Source organism: Miscanthus floridulus, chromosome 17 (genome assembly GCF_019320115.1).
Source record: "Miscanthus floridulus cultivar M001 chromosome 17, ASM1932011v1, whole genome shotgun sequence".
Lineage (NCBI taxonomy): Eukaryota > Viridiplantae > Streptophyta > Magnoliopsida > Poales > Poaceae > Miscanthus > Miscanthus floridulus.
The window spans coordinates 14,771,276-14,792,652 of NC_089596.1; the positions used below are offsets into that span (position 1 = coordinate 14,771,276).

The 21,377-nt window shown below is 40.9% G+C and overlaps 1 non-coding gene across 1 annotated transcript; it reads right to left on the reverse strand.

Moving 5' to 3' along the window:
- Window positions 1-17,648: 17,648 nt before the first annotated feature.
- Window positions 17,649-17,755, reverse strand: LOC136519139 (small nucleolar RNA R71). Its single transcript, XR_010774702.1, has one exon. It is a non-coding gene; the product is annotated as a small nucleolar RNA R71 (small nucleolar RNA).
- Between the last annotated feature and the right edge of the window lie 3,622 nt (window positions 17,756-21,377).

The window sequence follows — 21,377 nt, forward strand, 5'->3', positions numbered from 1 at the left end:
AAGACCAAACTCCTTTTGAGCTCTTCTAACAAATATCTTCACCTTCTCTTGAACTTGGCACTTGTCATGCAAGAAAAATACCCAAGTGAAACGAGAATAGTCATCAACAACAATAAGACCATATTTGTTACCCTCGATACTTAGGTAGGCAACCAGTCCAAAGAGATCCATATGTATTAGCTCTAATGGTTGCTTGGTGGTCATGATGCTCTTTGGTGGGTGAGGTACACCAACTTGCTTTCTGGCTTGACAAGCACTACAAATCCTATCTTTCTCATAGTGAACATTTGTTAGTCCAAGGATGTGTTCATCTTTTAGAAGTTTGGCCAAGTTTCTCATCCCAACATGAGCTAGTCGGCGATGCCAAAGCCAACCCATGCTAGATTTTGCTACTAAACAAGTCTCAAGCTTAGCTTTACTTTTGTTGAAATCAACTAAGTAAAGCTTGTTCTTTAATCGACCCATAAAGTCAATAGAGGAATCCTCCCTTCTAAAGACTTCCACACCCTTATCCGTAAAGAGACAATTGTAGCCCATATCACACAATTGAGAAACGGACAACAAGTTGAAACTTAACGAATCAACATGTAATACATTTGTAATTGAATGCACAGGGGTTATAGCAACTTTATCGAGACCAATCACATCCCCCTTTGAATTGTCTCCAAAGACAATATTTTTATTTGAGTGCGTCATCGGGAAATATGATGAGAACATACTCCTTTCTTTGGTCATGTGATTTGTACATCCGCTATCAAGCACCCAACTTGATCCACCGAAGGAGTATGCCTACAAAACAAGTTTAGTTGCTAGATTTAGGTCCCCAATTTGACTTGGGGCCTTGCATGTTAGTCACAAGAAACCTAGAAACCCAAATAGAAGTATTCCTATATATGTTGGTTTTCTTTCCAACATATTTGACAACCACTTTTCCACTGTTGTTGCTCTTCAAAACAAAGCATGATGTCTTTGTTGAGGTGCATAGATCTTTGGTTGATAGGCGTACTTGTTCTTGTTGCCCCACATTGATCCCTTAGGCTTCTAGAAAACCTATTTCTGTTGGAACACCTTCTTCTTGGGCTTAGTTTGATCAGGAACAAAATTGGTAGCCTTCCCATTTTTGCGGAGCGCGGCACTACCGCCCTTCACTGTGGCACTGCCACGGTCTGTGTAGGCTTATCTATACCAATTTTGCCCTTCCTCTTAAACTGCACACACTCATAGCCATTCACTATCCTTCTTCCATTTGTCTTGGCTCCTTTTGTGTGTCCAAGCCCATGCTTGATTGAGGGATGCCTTCCTTGCTTGAATTGTGGCCCTTTTGATTCATCGTTCTTCTTGTCATTTGATTAGGTCTCACCTATCCACCCTTTTCCAATGATTTCATTGAGCCTAGCAATCTCCTTTCTCATAGCCTCCATGTTTGCAAGGTTAGTGGAGTAGGCATTCAAATCAAGATTAAAACATTTCCCATAACCTTGACTAGTGGAGGGAGTAGAGGTTTCCTTTGCCTTAGGGAGATGTGAGTTGCTATCCCAAAGAATGCCATATTGCATCTCAAGTTCTTTGTGCTTTTCATCCAAGTCACAATACTTTTTCTTGAGAGCTTTATTTGCTTTCTTTGTAATAGCATGGTGCTCTTGCTCTTTGGCCAAAGCCTTGTGCAAGGATTCCACCTCACTTCTCTCTAATGCAAGAACTTCTTTGCTAGCAATGTAGAGATCCTCTTGTTGGATAAGAGTCTCTTCTCTAGATTCTAGCTCGGCTTGGACACTCTCTAAATCTTCCATTAGCTTAGTGATGAATAATTGGTCTTTTCATCCAAATTTTTAGTTATCATGTTTATTTCTTCATCACTAGATTTATTATCACTAGAGCTATCACTAATATCACTACTAGAGATATCACTAGGAGGTGGAGGAGATTTGGCCTTCGATTTAGATTTTACCTTCTCACGCTTTGCCATGAGATAAATGTGAGGGGAGTAGTAGTCATCGTCGGACATGTTGTTGAAGAGCCTCGGTGTAGGGGATGACTTGTGAATGGCAATGGTTGCAACCTTCTCATCCTCCTCACTTGTGCTCTCTCTAGTTGAGTCCTATTCATGCCCAATATGAGCCTCTCCCATATACTTCTTGCTCTTTCTACGGTCAGCCTTCTCCTCTTTCTTGTCCTTCTTGTATTTGTTGTCCTTGATCTCATATGGATACTTGTCAATAAAGTGATCGGTGCTACCACAATTGTAGCATGTCCTCTTTTTCTTGTTTGGGAAGTTTCTCTTCACTACCTTGTAGCCTTGCTTCTTTAGCCCCCTGTGAAACCTCTTCATAAAGAGAGCAACATCATCAACCTTCTCATATTGATCATCATCATTTTCACTTTCACTTGAAGATGATGTGGTTTCTACTCTTTCTTGGACTTGCTTGATTGCTTTGGGCTTGCTAGTTGAAGCTTGCTTGTTGATCTTGGACTTGCTTGTAGAGCCTTGCTTACTTGATTTGTTGGCCTTGAGAGCTACATCCTTGATCTTGATGCCTTCTAGCTTTGCTTGCAATTCACCAAACTTCTTCCTCTCATTTGCTTCTTCTCTTTGCATATCAAAGGTCAAGATCCTCCCAAGTACATCATTTGGTGTGAAGTACTCAAACTTCTTCTTATCTCTAATTAGAGTCACTACGGTCTCATTTCTAGGTGAATAAGCCTCCAACATAATCTTGACAACTTTGTGATCATCTAGCTCATCACAACCATAGCCTCTAATCTTGCCCACCATTGTCATCAACCTATCAAACATCTCTTGTGGCCCCTCTCCATCCAAGATTACAAACCGGTTGAGCTTTGACATCAACAAATCAATTATTGCCTTTCTCACTTTATTAACCCCTTTATGTGCTAGGTGCAAAGTGTCCCATATTTGCTTGGTAACATCAACCCCAATAACTCTATTGTACTCATCACCATCCAAAGTACTAAGCAACACACTTGTGGCTTGCCCATTAAGGTGAATGATTCTCATCTCCTCTAGTGTTGGGTTCTTGGGATCAACCAGTGGCTCAAATCCATTGCAAACAATTTCCCAAATGCTAGGATGAAGACCTATAAGATAGGCTCTCATCAAGTGCTTCCACTTGGCAAAGTTAGTCCCATTGAAATAGGGTAGCTTGCCCATGGGCACATTGATGAAAGACCTCCAATCATGGTTAGTCATAGGTATAGAAGAGTAGTTAAAGGATACAGCGACATATTTGTTGTTGTTGGCTTTGCCCTTTCCTCGCTTCTCCTTCTTGTCCCCGTTCGACACTTGGTAGGACTCATCATCATCTCCATCTTTGGAACTACTTGATATGTCACTTGATGATGCATTTGTTGCCTTCTCTTCTTCTTCCTTCTTCTTCCTAGCTTCTCCCCTTCTTCTTTTTGCTTCTCTTATGAGCTTTCTTTCTTCTTTTCTTTGCTTCTTGTCTTCTAACCACTGCTGCTCCTTCTTCTCTCTTGCTTCTCTTTTGAGCTTTCTTGCCTCCTTCCTTCTTCTTCTCTCATTGTCATTGATAGCTCTTTTGGCATCGGTAGCCTCAAGATGTGGTAGCGTGGTATTGCTTGCTGTTGATGCCCTCAACTCGCTGCTATCTGTGTCAACATCCACTGGCTTCATGCCACTAGTTTCTCCTCTAGGCTCTATACCTCATGCGGTCAAGCGCTCACGAGGTAACCTGCTTTGATACCACTTGTAGAATCTCTAGTTAGCCTAGAGGGGGGTGAATAGGCCAATCAAAACAAACACTCAAACTTTCATCAAATTGAACCTATGTCACCGCCGCTCTGACCTCACGGCACTGCCAGACAGCAGCATTACCAGACAGCGGCACTGCTGAGCCAAAACAGCGGCATTGCCGCACCTGCAGACAACTTTGAATCATAGATCAAAATCAGTGAATGTAAACTTGAATTGAAGAAATTTCTTAGCTTCCTGCAGGTACGAGATTCATAGATCGAGAGCTAGAAGTGGTAGGAACACAACACATAAGTAGATCGACCACAAACCCTAGAAATCACCTTAACAACAATATGAAATGCAAATGATGTAAATCAAGCATACGGTGACATGATGATTTAACCCATGGTTCAGCTCACCACCAAGGCTTGTCTACGTCCACACTGTTGAGGTTAGCCACTATGGCTTAGGGCTTTGCAACCCTTTCTCATTCTCAAGTCAAGAGACTCAACTCTTAAGATGAGGGGTGAGTTTACTAGCTTCAAGAGGTGGTTACAAACCCCCTGGGGCTGCCATAGAAGTTGGCAAGCTCCACGGGCGATGCTCTAGCCGGCTAGGAGCAAAGCTCCAAGAGTAATAAACACAACCACTGGCCAAAACGTGAACCAAGTGCTCTTTTGAGTTGGGGAATCAAAGGATCTGCTCTTTAATTGAGTTTGGGACCTTTTTCTCTCGAGGATTGATGGGGCAATCAAGGGAGAATGCTTGGGAGCTCATGGTCACCAATGGAGGAGAGAGTGAAGGGCACTCTTTTGTTCTTGGATGAGCTAAAAGAGTGGGAGAGAGAAGAGCAACATTGGGGAGGAAGGGGAAAGGTATAAGTACCCCTCAGCCCCAATGGTCACTTAAGTCATGGCAGTGCCGCGGCTCAAGTGCGGCAGTGCCTCTCTCCAGGTGCAGCATTGCCGCACTAGGCAAGACAGCAGAGGTAAGAGTGAAGTGTTGGCTGTCTTAGCTAAGTAACTGAGGATATATGTGTAAGATTGAGCACTTGGTAGCACATGTTAGCTTAAGCATTGTATCCTCCTTTATAGTACGGCTTTTCTTATACTCAAATTCAAAATATAAAAGAATTTAAATCTCCTTTGAGTTTGAAGCCATCAACATTTATAATTGGGGGCTCCTCTGTTTTGTGTAACATCCTCAAATATAGATTCCCTGCTTGTCATCTCAATACATCTCATTAGTTCTCTAATTGCGTGGTTATTATCACCAAAACCCACAATTAGGACTTGATTGCACTTTCAAGGAGGCAGCCTACCAGAAGCTGGCAACGAGGAACTGCAGCCACGAGTGGTGAGGATGAAGGCTCCCATCCCCTCAGTGCACCGTTGCCTTGACTCGCTCGCACAGGCCGCCTGCCCCTTGTCCATGCCGCTACCTTGAGCCTATTGAGCTCACTAGGCGGCAGTCTCGATGGAGCCGCGCGTGGCTTTGCCGCACGTGCGCCGTCAAAGACGCTCCATCGTGGTGCTGAAGGGGCTAGGTAGGGACCTTGCCGATGGGCTATTGTAGTGCCATGCAGTGCTCTGGAGGCGCCGACTAGCTGAATAAACATGGGATGGAGTGAGGAGTGCTGGGCTAAGGTTTTCAACCGACAGGGTGTGTTTTATACCTGTTCACTTTGGCTGAGCGAATCATGACTGTCCACTCTAATCGGACGACTAGCATGGCTCCTGATGGGTATGTGAATCCTGATCTTCCATCAGGTTGATGATAACTATTATTTTAGGCGGAGCACGACACACCGATCTGGCTTCAGATCGAAAGACCCAAACCCTGCAACCTTAGCACCACAACTCCTCTGGTTATCAACCATGTCACCAATCTAGTTAACCTCACTAAGAAGGCTAATCCCTGCCTATGAAACGAAGAACACAAGCAAGAACTTGAAAGTACGTAGCTCAAAGTATGGGACAAACTACAGATTGTATGATTAAGTTATCAAAGTGGGGTCTCACAAACCGATGAACGACGACTATCAATGGACAGAATGATCTAAGAAAACCTAAAACCTAATGACAGTGGCGGCATATGATGATAAAGGTCTTAGGGTCATCGCCTACCCAAGATGTGCCCCCTAACGGGCTCAAAGATGATACATGGTTCATTGGACCAAATACGATGATGCAGCACCCTGATAGATTCTAGATGCTGACTTATTTTGATTATTCCTATTGATTCTGAAGGGATTTTGATGTGGTACCACTTCCATTGATTTCCTTATGAAATTATGTTTCCATCCATATGTGGATCGTCGAAAACGGAGTCTTGACGTGTCCTAGGTGACCAGTTTATGGCCGACTGGTCCTGGAGGCCAAGGTAGACTCAAATTTATGTTGGACCGGGCCTCTGGCTTGTGTTGGACGTCCTTGCTAGTCATCTTTGCTTCCATATCTTCCTCCCAATTCCTCATGACCCTCTCCAATGTTTCTAAGAAATATAACATCATTAGATAGTAGTCTATTCTCAAAAGTATGAAAAGGATTGCTTAAGAATGAGCTCACCTCTAAATTTAGTTGGCGCATTCAAGCTCAGGTCATTGGACCTTGCATATTGTTTTTAGGGTCAGCGGGTGCATCTGAAGGATTGATGTCCTCATCATCCTCCCCCTCTTGAAACAGAGTTGTCCTCGACTCAAGCTCATCTTCTCCCAAGTAAGGCTTCAAATTTGAAATGTTAAAAGTGGGACTAACCCTGAACTCGAGTAGCAACTCAAGTTTATATGCATTATCATTTATTTTCTCAGTTATCTTATAAAGACCAGCAACTCTTGGCATTAATTTAGACTTACACAGTTCTAGAAATCTTTCTTTCCTCAAATGTAACCAAACCAAATCACCTGGTTCAAGTTTTACTTCTTTTTTATCTTCACTACCAGCAATTCTATACTTCTCATTCATCTTTTCAATATTTGTTTTTGTTGTTTCATCTAACTTTCAAATAAACTCAGCATGCTCTCTAACATCATTATGTGTTCTCTTAGTGGTAGGTGCACGGGGGCTAAAGCCATACACTACCTAGAAGGGACTTACCTTGGTTGTAGAGTGTTTCGCCCTGTTATATGCAAACTCCACGTGCGGCAAACACTCTTCCCACATCTTCAAATTGCACTTCAAATTGTTCACAACATGGTGGATAATGTGCGATTCACTACCTTAGTTTGCCCATTAGTTTGGGGATGACAAGTTATAGAAAACAACAGCTTTGTCCCCAATTTATTCCATAAAGTGCGCCAGAAGTGACTCAAGAATTTTGCATCACGATCTGAAATAATAGTAGAAGGCATACCATACAAGCGAATGATTTCTTGAAAGAATAGGTCAGCAATATGAACAACATCATCGCTTTTATGATAGGGAATAAAATGTGCCATCTTAAAAAAATGACCAACTACCACAAAAATACTATCCCTACCCCTCTTAGTCCTTGGCAATCCCAAAACAAAATCCATAGAAATATCAGCCCAAGGAATAGAAGGAATGGGAAGAGGCATGTACAAACCATGTGGGTTCAACCGTGACTTAGCTTTTTGACATGTGGCACACTGAGCCACAAACCACTCTACATCTCGCCTCATCGTTGGCCAAAAGAAGTGTGTGGCCAACACCTCCTCTATCTTCTTAGCACCAAAATAGCCCATCAATCCACCTCCATGTGCCTCCTACAACAACAAAAGTTGAATGGAACCAACTGGAATGAATAGGCGGTTAGCTCTAAACAAAAACCCATCATGTATCATATATTTATTCCATGTTCAGCCCTCTTTACAATTTTCCAAGACATCTTTAAATTCATCATCATTTACATATTGCTCTTTAATTGTTTTAAGTCCAAAAATATGATAATCAAGTTGGGACAGCATAGTATATCATCTAGACAAAGCATCAATAATAATATTATCCTTCCCTTTCTTGTGTTTGATAATATAAGGAAAAGATTCAATAAATTCAGCCCACTTAGCATGTCTATGGTTCAATTTATTTTGCGTTCTAATATGTTTTAACAATTCATGATCAGAGTGAATAACAAACTCTTTAGGCCAAAGATAATGTTACCATGTTTCTAATGTTCGAACAAGAGCATATAATTCTTTATCATATGCGGAATAATTAAGAACATGCCCACTCCATTTCTCACTAAAGTAAGCAATAGATTTACCATCTTGCATTAAAATGCCACCAATGACAACTCCACTAGCATCACATTCAAGTTCAAAAGTCTTACCAAAATCAGAGAGTTGCAAAAATGGTGCATAGGTAAGTTTGTCCTTCAAAAGAGCAAAGGACGCCTCTTGTTCCTCTCCCTAATGGAATGCTACACCCTTCTTTGTAAACTCATTCAGTGGGGCTACAATGGTGCTGAGATCCTTCACAAAACAGCGGTAAAATCCTACAAGTCCATGAAAGCTCCGCACTTGTGTCACCGTTTTGGGCGTTGGCCATCTCCGTATAGCATGCACCATGGAGTCATCTACCTCAATTCCCTGAGAGGTCACAACATAGCCAAGACATGATACGCATTCAGTGCAAAAAGTGCGCTTCTTGAGGTTACCAAATAAACATGCAGCCTGCAAAGCATCAAAAACAACACATAGGTGATCAAGATGTTCAGTTAAAGACTTGTTGTAGATCAAGATATCATCAAAATAAATCACCACAAATTTGCCAATGAAAGGACTTAAAACCTCATTCATTAATCTCGTTAAAGTGCTTGGTGCATTAGTTAAACCAAAAGGCATTACAAGCCACTCATACAAACCAAACTTGGTTTTAAAAGCAGTTTTCCATTCATCGCCTAATTTCATTCTTATTTGGTGGTATCCACTCCTCAAGTCTACCTTTGAAAAAATTATAGAACCACTTAACTCATCAAGCATGTCATCTAACCTAGGAATATGATGATGGTACCTTATCGTGATATTGTTAATGGCTCTACAATCTACGCACATGTGCCTAACTACCATCTTTTTTGGAACCAAAATAACTGGAATAGCACAAGGACTAAGGCTCTCACGTACATACCCATGGTCCAGAAGGTCTTGGATTTGGCGTTGAATCTCCTTAGTCTCCTTGGGGTTGGCTCTGTAGGCAGCTTGGTTTGGCAAGCTTGCTCCAGGAATCAAGTCAATTTGATGCTCGATCCCTCGAATGGGTGGAAGTCCTGAAGGTATCTCAGTGAAAAACACATCACTATATTCCTACAAAAGGTTAGCGATAGAGGACGGCAAAGTGCTAGAAATATCATCCATGGAAAATAAAGCATCTTTGCATATCAAAGCATAGCACACATCTTTAATCTCTGCTAGATCAGATTTAGTAGCAAGCGTCATAGGATTTTTCAATTTAATTACTGATTGTTTTGTGGTGTTAGCATCAACTTGTGTACTTTCACTAGCAAGTCTCTCTTTATCAGCTTGTACAATTTGAGTAGGGGTCATGGGTTGCAAAATATTTTTTTGGCCCTTATGCATAAGTGTATATGTATTATTTCTACCATGGTGGACAGCATCATTATCAAATTCCTATGGGCATCCCAACAAAAGTGAACAAGCTTGCATAGGTACCACATCACAATCTGCAAAATTAGAATACGGACCAAGAGAAAAATGCACCTAGGCTGTTTGTGTCACCTTGGCCTTACCAAAGTCGTTGAGCCATTGAATATGATACGGAAGCTTGTGAGGACATGTGGTCCATTTATGCTTCTTGACTAAATCAGAACTCGCCAAGTTGTTGCAGCTGCCTCCATCGATGATGACCCATGCACATCGATCTTTAATCACAAATAAAATTTGGAAAAAGTTATGGCGCTGCAGCCTCTCTACTTCCTCCATCTGTGTACTGAGGACTCGCTGCACAATAAAAATCCGCTGGTTGCCTGCATCTTCAGAGCTCACAGAAACTCCCATTTGATCTTCATTTGAAGTAGGTTCATCTTCAAAGTCTTCCTCTACATCAAAAGTGCTAACATAACCTCCATCTTTTGTAGCAATGTATGCTCGCTTGCTAGGACATTCCCTTGCCACATGTTCATGTCCCTGGCAACGATGGCATTGAATTGCTATAGAGTGTCTGGTGGAAGCCATAGACGAGGCACTCTTAGCCGGTTCCTGCAAACAAGTCTTACCAGTGGCCGAAGACAAAGTCGCGGGTGGTGCTGAACGGGTGCACGCTGGTGGAGCAGACCATGTGCTTGCTGATGGTGCTGAAGGAGATGCACCCAGTGACTTGGTGGGCGGCAACATGATTGCCTTGGACGTGAAGGAGGTGCCATAGTTGCTCATGCTCCTTTGCGATGGCTATGGTCGTAACTACAATTCTTTTTATGCAAGCATGGCAAGCTGAAACAACTGGTTGGTAGTGTTAAAATCTTTATAATCAACAATATCCTTAATTTCATGTCTCAAACCATCATAAAAATGACACACTTTATCCTCGGAATCCTCCTCTATCCCATAATGAATCATGCCCTTTTGAAGCTCTGTAAAATATTCTTAAACAGACATATCTCCCTGTTCTAAGCGCTATAATTTTTTATGTAAATCTCGTTTATAAGAAACAGGAACAAATCTATCACGCATCCCATGTTTTAAGTCTTCTTATGAATTAGGTTTTTGTTGCAAAGAAGCCCACCAAATTGTAGCAAAATCTTTAAATTCACTATTGGCTTGTCTAACCTTATGGCGATCAGGTACAAGATGGGAAGCAAATTTTTGTTCTATTGTCATCTCCCAATCTAGGTATTCCACATCATCATATTTCCCATGGAAAGGTGGAATGGTAAATTTAATTTTAGCATAAGGATCATCGTTACCGTGATTGTGCCGGTTCTTATTATCTCCCATACCTATTTTATTCTTGAGGAGTCGTCTTCTCCGCAGACGGTTCACGTTGGTCTTAATGTGGTCAGGCAAACCATCGAAACTGTAAACAACATCCTCCTCCAATTCTTGAAAACCATCATCGTCATCCTTCTCATCTTTATTATCGTCGGGCTTGGGAGGATTGGTCTTGAGCTGTTGAATTCTCCCTATTAGGGTGGAAACTCGCGTGTCCACACTCTCAATAGAATGCTATAGACCTCTAATTTCTTTCATTAATGTGCCCATCTATTGTAGCATGAGATCCTTCAGTTCCTAAAACTAACTAGACAAAATAGGTACGTCGTCTGGCATGGTTAGTTATCAACAAATATCCTATGAACTATTTTGGTTTAGTTGGTGGAATCACAACCTCACACACGTGTTACCAAGTTCTTACCAACGCGAGCAGAGGATGGCAACCGGCGGCTTGGTTGTGATACCTGTGAGGAAGTGGCACCACGATTGCAAGGTCTTTTTCTGTACTGATCTGAAGGATATGTGGAGCTTGGAAGGCACAGAAAGAGGAAAATATGTATATGAGGCACACATGTCAGTAATAAATAGTAATGCTGAATTATAGTCTCAAATACTTATTCTATTTGCTAGCCTAACATGTTCCAAGTACCAGGTGTGTGTGACAACAAGTATGGAGAAACAAGTATGATGGATAGCAAGATCAATAGGAACAAAAAACAAGATAGCACACGCTAACACAGCTTAATTAGGCCTTCTCTATGTGCTCCTCTAGATATTGTTCCTCTTTTGCCCCTATCTTTTTTCCCTTTTTTGGGCTATCGTTGTTTTTTGGGAAACTTTGACTTTTTATTGTTTCTTGGCTTAGGAGCACATAAGAAGTAACCACAGAAAATTTGAGCTTAAACAAGTGAAAGACGTGGCTTGTGGAAAATTCAGAAGATGTGCTCAAAACTGACAAAAATCTTCTGGGCTCGAAAAGACAATCGTGTAACCGGGGATGGACGATTCTAAAATTTTTTGCTGTTTGATTTTGATATAAAAAACATCTCAATCGGAGTTCGTATTCGAAAGTTATGACCAGTTTGAGAACTGACTCTGAAATAGAGGACAAAACGGGAACAATACGTGCAAAATTGGTCACGGCAGCTAGGGTTTAATGGAAACGATGGGGGAAAACATCAACTGGACTCTAATACGACCAAACTTGCAACAAGGCCTTGACCAGGACATAACTCAACACGACGGACTCTGAACTAAAATATGTAAAGGCTATGGTGCGGAAGGTTCTAGGACAGAAAAAACGAGTACGACACTAGACTATGGGACGATTGCAAAATACTCAAAACTAGGGGATAGATGTGAACCTAATGGTATACCTTAGCTCTAATACCACTTGATGGGGACATGAATCCCGATCTTCCATCAGGTTGATGATAACTATCGTTTTAGGCGGAGCACGACACATCGATCCGGCTTTAGATTAAAAGACCCAAACTCTGCAACCTTAGCACCACAACTCTTCTGGTTATCAACCATGTCACCAATCTAGTTAACATCTCTAAGAAGGCTAATCCATTCTACAAAACGAAGAACACAACCAAGAACTTAAAAGTACACAGCTCAAAGTATGGGACAAACTACAGATTGTATGATTAAGTTCTCAAAGTGGGGTCTCACAAACAGATGAACGGCGACTATCAATGGACAGAATGATCTAAGAAAAACCTACAACCTAATGACAGCGGCGGCGTATGATTATAAAGGTCTTAGGGTCGTCACCTACCCAGGACGCGCCCCCTAACGGGCTCAAAGACGATACACGACCCATTGGACCAAATACGGTGACGTAGCACCCTGACAGATTCTGGATGCTGACTTGTTTCGATGATTCCCATTGATTCTGAAGGGATTTTGACATGAGACCACTTCCATTGGTTTCTTTATGAAATTATCTTTCCATCCATATGTGGATCATCGAAAACGAAGTCCAAACGCGTCCTTGGGGACCAGTTGATGGCAAACTGGTCCTAGAGGCCAAGGCAGACTCGAATTCATATTGGACCGGGCCTTTGGCTTGTGTTGGACGTCCTTGCTGGTCATCTTTGCCTCCATCTCTTCCTCCAAGTTCCTCATGACCCTCTCCAATGTTCTTAAGAAATATAACATCATTAGGTAGTAGTCTATTCTCAAAAGTATGAAAATGATTGTATAAGAACGAACTCACCTCTAAATTTAGCTGGCGCATTCGAGCGTAAGTCATTGGACCTTACATATTGTTTGGAGGATCAGCGCGTGCATCCAAAAGAGTGATGTCCTCATCATCTCCCGCATTAGTCTTCACTGAGCCAGACCGTTTAGCGGGCTATGCAATGCGTTAGGCCCTTAAACAGGCTAGGAGCCTACGCGCTGTGCTTTTGGCTGCTCGGGTCTTAAGGCCAAAAAAATATTTTTATTTCTAGCATTAAGTTTTTCCTTTATTTATTTCTAATGAATTTCATTGTTCCCTACACAATTTTGATACGAAGGAGACTACCTAAGTAGTGGTCTAGGATCTTTAAAATTTTTAAAAGTGATTTGCAATTTAAAGCATTTCGACAGAGCCAGAATATATATGGTTCACTGTGCTATTTCATGGAACCCTGACTATAACTTCTAAGTTTTCACAGCTCGCATGCATTTCGGTGTCGTATGCACTTGAAACTTTTTCTCAACCTCGTAGGTACCAAAAGTTAAGGAAACACAAAGTTTCATATTTTTCAGAGTTGGTTTGCTATTTTCTACAGTTTAAATAAATTTGTGTGGGATGGTACGAAGTAATTAGACGTTGAACCGAGGCTACCCCGAACCATCCAAAATGGCACCAAATTTTTATACCTTGTCTCATATGGCCTAGTGAACCAATTTTTTCTCCAATTCAACACAAAATAAATGTAAGAATTACCAAAATTGATCAAAAAATTCTAAGATTTTGTGTGGAGCCATAATTTGGGTCTACATGCTTGCAAAAAAATTTCAAGTTATTTCAACACAGCTAGAATATACATGGTTCACAAAATAAAAACATCTCTCACGTTAGTTATATAACTATGTTTGAGATGTATCCATTTGGATAGATGTATAGTACTACTTTGCTAAAATTATTTGAAACTTTTATGCTATGATTATACACAAAAGTTATGTTGTTGTGCAAGTTTATAGATTTTTCTAATTAATTTTAGATATTATTACATTTATCCTATGGTAATTTAATGAATAATTATAATAATAACTAAATTTGATCAAATAATTCTATAAATTAACACAAAATGGGTCTATAAGCATTCCAAACAAATTTCAAAGTATTTTCAATAAAGTGGGGCTATACATCCTTCACAAAATAGAAACATTTCTCACTTAGTCATACAACATCTCTCACTTGTATGGGAATATGTGAAGGATGTGTAGTACTGCTTTGTTAAAATCATTTGAAATTTTTATGCAATGATTATACACCAAAATATTGTTGCCACGCAAGTTTGTAGTTTTTTCTAACCAAATTTAGTTATTATTACATTTGAATTTTAGTATATCAGAACTTTAGACATGATTTTAGGATCATAAATGAATTCAAATAGAAAAGTCATCAACTACAAATATTTAGGATTCATCGAGATCTACAACTTTTGTTTTGGTCATTTTTTCATTTGAGTTTGTTTGACTGGCTCTTCTGTATTTGATTCATGATGTTGACTTAGGTCAATATTAGATCTGTGTTGTTGATCAAAGCTTGGACGACTATCCACCTCTTTTTGTCTCCTCTATTCTCCAAAAGACTTCACGAAAGCCATGGCGGCGGGCACCGGTGGATGCCAATCTCCAACCGTGAGGCCTTAATCGACGCATCCAGCACAGAAACAGTTTTTGTAATTCAAACACATTAAATTATAAGCGAAAACTAGATCTATATCTACAACAATCATTTTGCAGTGAAGCGTGTGATTTTATGTGTTCACTATATAGTACTTGTTTTGTAGAGGTCATCAAACTTGGTTTGGTATTTTTCTGATTTGTATTGGATTTATTATGGATTTTACAAGTTCTCAGCTTTTAAATAAAAAGATAAATCGCGAGGTAAAGAAAAAGCGAAACGCGGCTGCATTCGGCCCATTCGGCCCAGCTCAGCTCGTGTGCGGCCCAGCGGCAAAGAGCAGGCCGGCCAGGGAAAGCGTCAGGGCGGGCTGCGTATTTTGCAAAAGACCTCGTGCTCTAGCGAAATCAACCCACGATACTTGGTATTTACACTAGGACTCCTCTATTTCCTTTCTTCCCATTCCCTAGTCCCTGGGCGGATGCCAGAGCAGAGCATCGCCGGGGAGGTGGCCGGCCAGGCGTATTCCGGCCGGTAGAGGCCCTATTCGGCGGCGAGGTAAATCCAGGGTTCATCCCCATGTAGAGGCGAATTAATAGGTGTCGGAATCGTGGCCGCTGATGGTCCATAATCGAGGGGCCATGCGAGCGGGCGCCGGGAGCATGGCCGAGCACGGCGGCGAAGCTGCGGGCTGGCCGGCGGTGGATGCTTCGCACGCGAGCGAGTGCGCGGTGGCGGCGAGTGGTGGCTACGGAACTAGGGCGACGGCGTCGGGTGATCGGGCACGGTCGCACACGCCCGTCAGCGTGTAGGACGGCGGCAGCGGTAGTTCATCAGGACGGCAAGCTCGTTCCGCTTTTATAGGCGATGGCGAGGTTTGCTGCAGGTTCGCCTTAGCTTTTTTTCTCTATTTATTCAACATTTAAACATTTGTGCCAACATGGGCCATGCCGACCGGAACATTTGTGCCTACATGGGCCATGCGGCCATGCCGACTGAATGTTGGTAGACGCTGCTGCTGGATTGATGACGGGGAAGCCATGGTACACACCAGCGTGGAAATAATTAATAATAACATTCAGTATCAATCATGTTACAGTATTTTTCTCTCACAATAAAACAGCATTAGCCGACTTATCAGCCGCAAAAATCATCAGCCGAACAGTAGCCAGTAGTAAGAAATTTTAAGTTGCATTTTTATTGCTTAGGTTCGATTCCTATGTACCGCAGATTTTTTTTGTTCCTAAGTTTTTTTTTCCCATCTGTAGATTTTTTTGTTCTCAAGCAATTTTTTCCATCCGCACCATATACATGCAGAATATTTTTAGTTTTAGCATATGCAAGTAATAAAATTATTTGGTTCCAAATAATTTAACAAATCAACTTTTTTTTGGGTTTGATTGTTTTTACAATCACATTTTTAGTTTCGTTTGCACCAAATATATGATAGCAGGCCTATTGTTTTAGGCTAACTAGAGTATGGCGAATTTAAAATCATATACTATGACGATTCGGATAAAACCGTCACGAGTTAGCTTGCCGGGAATATCCACTGGTGCACATCATTGACGGAAAAAAATTATTGTCACGGATTGCGTCGGCCAATGATGGTTTGTAAATCTATCACTGAGAATCCGTCACGGATTAACAAGTTTCTTGTAGTGATAGCTAGGGCTGACAACTTAGTAAAAATGATCTTAACAAATGTCAACAACATTAGAAATGATTGTTGGTATAAATTAATGCACACAGAATAATCCACAAGCGTACGAATATTATACCGATGTAGCACTTCACCAGAAGTATCCCAGTTTTATATTGATCTCCAAGAAACGTGTGTGAGAATAACTAAATCTAACTTAACCCAACTTCGCAACAAGGCTTAGATAATAGGAGTATAAAGGAGATCACAAAGGTCTTCTAGTTCTAACTTCGGTAAGCTTTGTCTTCTATTGTTCAATTCTGAGGATATTACTAAAGAAAACACATGCATAGTATGTTTTCTATAGTAACAAAGTCCTGTTAGGCCTACAAACTGAAGGTGGACTACAAAGGATTCAACGAGGCTATAAGAGTTACCCTCACGAGCTACCACTAATCCGGAATATAGGGTACATCCATGAGTAACCGAGTCTAAGCACCACACTTACACTATGAATACTACTTTAACCCAGGAGCTACAAGGATTAAAGTACTCAAAAGAGAGTCGCAAACCTGAAAAACAATATGAACAAGATGCTTACTTGAATTAGAAGTTGATTACCAGAGAATCTCATAATCAAGCTCAAGAAGAACTTGATTCCGTCAGGGTACAAGCCATAGAGAGAGCATCGATAGGCCGGGACTCCTCCAAAACTCTTTTTTGACACTCTATCTCTCTATCTCTAATACAAGACTAGATCCTATTGAGGACTAATCTTCTCTTGATTGCTAACTCTAATCCTAGTGGACATATGAATTAGGGTTTCTGGCCTCAGGCTCTCAGGATCAAATGCCTCATCATGCCCTGGAGGGGGGACAGGTAGTTATATATAGGGGCCTTCAAGCATCCTGGACCCTTAGATTAAACCGACTTAAAAGGATGATGTAGATGCAAACCCTAAGGTGGTAGAGAACCGACGTAGCAACGGAAGGCTAACAGGAGGTGTCCATAGGCCGGCCGGCCTGACAGTGGGGCCAGCTAGCCCCACATGACAGTGGCACGAGTCCTGCTTTATTGGAGTGCCTCCTAGAGTCTTCTAGAGTTTTTTCACGTAGGTACCGTCATGGATTTACGTAATTTTCTTTGACGAATAGGTCCTCCTTGGCAGTTTTCTGATTAACAGCTTGTTCGCTTGCTCGTAAACGATCGTAAATTTCCAGCCGAGAACAGTGTTTTTCTCTCACACCAAACCAGCCAGCAGTAAATAATCCACGATACGATATGGCCTCCCGAACAGGCTGTAAATCCTGCTGAGAATATATATTCAACAAAACTCATAGAAATTATCAGTTAAAACCCCTAAATCTATGTTGGTGATCCATGTTAGACATTTATGCAAAGTATATTGACGGTTTGTGATGAATGTTAACTACTGTCAACAAACTAGATAAAGCAATGCTTCTACACCAACAAAGATAACATCAATACATGGGCAAGATGTTTGAAGGCGTTTCTAGCAAATTTTTTCTCTATAGGCAAAACCAATGTCTTAAGAGAAAAAATTTCTAACTTTCGACAACAGAACGAAAAAACCATTCCGAAGGCATGGGAATGTTTTCAAGAATACATTTTAGATTGTCCTCATCATGGGATGGAAGATTGGTTGCTCATGCAAGACTTCTACCATGGATTCATTCAGAAAGCTCATGAACAACTTGATGCAACTACTGGAGGGGCATTAATGTCACTCACCCTTAAAAAGCTAAAACTCTTATGGAAAAGATAACCTCTAATCAAGGTTGGTCTCAAGGAAGTATTTAGACATGCAATAAGAGTGAAGAAGTACCAGAAGAGGTGTATGCACTTTCAACCAAGATGGACGTACTATTGAATTGGCTCGAACAGCGAGCTAATTACAAGAAAGGTCGTCAAGCCATTCAAGATGCTTATAATGCCCAAAATACATTTGGAGAATATTTGGGCGTTAATTTCCCTGAATATCAAGAGGATGCAAATATTATCAATCATGTTCCACAACAACAGAAACAAGGATGGGGGCAACAACAATGGTCAAATTACCAATGTAAGTACCTAGGTAATTACTATAAGTCTTCTAATTCCAATCAACCATCCTTGAGAGATTCAATCTTAGAACAAGCTAAGATTAATAAGAGTATTTCTAAGAATCTTGCTTCCAATGATAAGGTCCTATAAAACATAAACACTAAAATGGAAAGTTTTTCTTCTGCTATAAAAGACCAACTTAGCTATAATAAAAAGATAGAATCACAATTAGCCCAGTTGGCTGTTGCTCTGCCTTATGCCACTAACCTTGAAAAGGTCAATGACATAACCACAAGAGGTGGCAAATCTACTCATGATCCTCCATATCGAACAAGCACAGGTAAGACACCGACAGTAGTATAGGAATAGAAGAAGAATGATGAAGTTGAAGAAGTTGAGCCACAAGATTTTCATGACACCACCCTCCTACCGTTTCCATGCAGAAATCGAAAGGCCAGAATGGATGAGTAGTTTGGTAAGTTTGTAGAGGCAATTCAAAAGTTTGTAGAAGCAAACTAAACTCCTTCTAGGGGATAGTATATTCTTTCCCAAAGAGTCTAAATTTAACTTCAGTATTAGCAGTTTGCAAAGTACATAGAAATTCCATCCTTAAGAGTTTAGACCCTTGCTCATGAATATGCCAAATATTTTCCCATCCAATAGCTCTAAATATAAAGTCAAATTTAACATCCATACCTGTGGCGTGCAGAATGGCTGGATCATAGGAGAAGTAAGAATGAACCTTCGAATTTTTAACTGGTTGAAGGCATCTTTCTCCATCTTGTTCCGCAACTTGAGGTGCTTCTCCTCTAGCAGGATATTCCTTTCAACCGAGGATGACTAAGGCGACGCTCCAACAGTGGGGGATGGGACGTCGATTTGCATGTCGACACTCGCCCGGGAAGAAGAGCTTCTTGTGGAATGGGACGATCCCACACACTTGAGCTTGCTCATCTTCCTACAAAAATCAACACATGACAAAACTCATGGAACGGGTTAGAAAATAAAATGTCAGCGGTTAGCCGTCCAAAAGTCAGTCGTCCAAGGTTTAGTCGTTCTTGTTTGCCTAATGAATTTTCTAATTAGAATTTTGATAGAACTTCTACCCTCAATCTCTTTAACTTTTCTTCCTAATTTTGGTAGCACTTTTATGCTTAATCTTTCTCACTCTTCCTAATTCCAACAATATTTCTTCTAAGTGGATTTTTAAGCAACGAACTTGGAGCTTGGAATTTTGAACGAACTTGGAGCTTGGAATTTCGAACTTGGGGGGCTAGATTGTGAATGTTGTTGAGACCGAGAGCAGGTAGGAGGGGTGCCATTTATAGGCAGTGGTAGCTCAGGCTGGCCGGCCAAGTAGTGGGGCCGACCGGCCCCCCTTGGGTTGGCTCTCCACCTGATAGTGCCTTGCTTTGTGCTTAAGCAAAATTCGATGGTCGTCGGTGCTCTTTCGGTGGAGATACGACCAAATTTGATGGTGGAGCGATGATGGAGCTGATAGGTGGTAGTTGAGTGGGTCCCAAGTGTCTCCTGTGGATCTTGGTTTCCTGTATTTCTACCATATATACATGTATATATATGCAATGCAAAAAATATTTTATGATACTATGAAATATAAGAAGATGCATGGATGGTATTTTTTAAAAAATTTACGCCTCCACAATAAATCTTTCTTATAGGTTTTTACACACCATAAAAATTATTCACATGGGGCTTGAATTTTATAATGCCATGGTGAAAATATTTTTACTTTATTTTCCAAATGTAATGCAAATGCAGAAAAGTAAATATGCTAAGGTAAAAGTAAATATGGATAACTATCGATTTTACCTCCCGGCGAGGCTTTGGAATTTTGAGTCTGGCAAACTGGACTTCTCTAGTTGTATTTATTCTTTGGGTGCATTAGTCGGTCCCAGAGATGGAGACCTTGATGGTTGCACCTGCTTCTCTTGCCAATCTAATTTAGAGCATTGTTTCGGTCTTGGCTTAAAGGTGAATCGCTCTTCCTTCCCATTGATGTGAAATCAGATTTCTCCGGTCCCGACATCAATGTGTGTATTTGTAGTGCTTAGGAAGGGTCTTTCCAAGTATGAGGGGTGTCTTCATGTTTTCCTGCATATCAAGCACTACAAAATCTACTAGAACAAAGAAGTTTCTTATTTTTACCAGAATATTCTCGATGATTCCTGTAGGGTAGCGGACTGATTGGTTGGCTAGTTGCAGGCACATCGATGTTGGCATGAGTGTTGAATAGTTGAGCTTGTCAAAAACCTTCTTGGGCATGACACTTACGCTGGCGCCAAGGTCGCATAGTGCATTCTCAAAGTTTTGATTTCCGATCGAGCAATCAATAGCGGGGCAACCTGGATCCTTCTTTTTTACTAGTGATGTGTTCAGGATGGCCGTACTACACCCCTCCATTAACTTAATTACCTTAGTGGTGGGCAGTGGTCTCTTGTTATTCAGAATGTCTCTGAGGTACTTTGCATAGGTAGGTACCTATATGGCATCTAGCAGAGGAATATTGATATACAACTTTTGAATTACCTCTACAAACTTACCAAATTGCTCATCCATTCTGGCCTTTCGATTTCTATGTGGAAACGGTAGGAGGGTGGTGTTATAAAAATCTTGTTGCATTTCCTGTTCTTGTGGCTCAACTTCTTCAACTTCATCATTCTTCTTCTCTTCTTGTACTATTGCCGGTGTCTTACCTGTTCTTGTTGGATATGGAGGATCACGAGTAGATTTGCCACCTCTTGTGGTTATGGCATTGACCTTTTTAAGGTTAGTGGCAAAAGGCAGAGCAATAGCCAATTGGGCTAATTGTGATTCTATCTTTTTAATATAGCTAAGTTGGTCTTTTATAGCAGAAGAAAAACTTTCTATTTTAGTGTTTATATTTTCTAGAACCTTATCATTAGAAGCAAGTTTCTTAGAAATATTCTCATTAATCTTAGCTTGTTCTAAGATTAAATCTCTCAAGGATGGTTGTTTGGAATTAGAAGAAATATAGTAATTACCTGCATACTTACCTTGGTAATTTGACCGTTGTTGTTGTTGCCCCATCCTTGTTTCTGTTGTTGTAGAACAAGATTGACAATATTTGCATCCTCTTGATATTCGGGGAAATTAACCCCCAAATATTCTCTACATGTATTTTGGGCATTATAAGCATCTTGAATAGCTTGATGATCTTTCTTGTAACTGG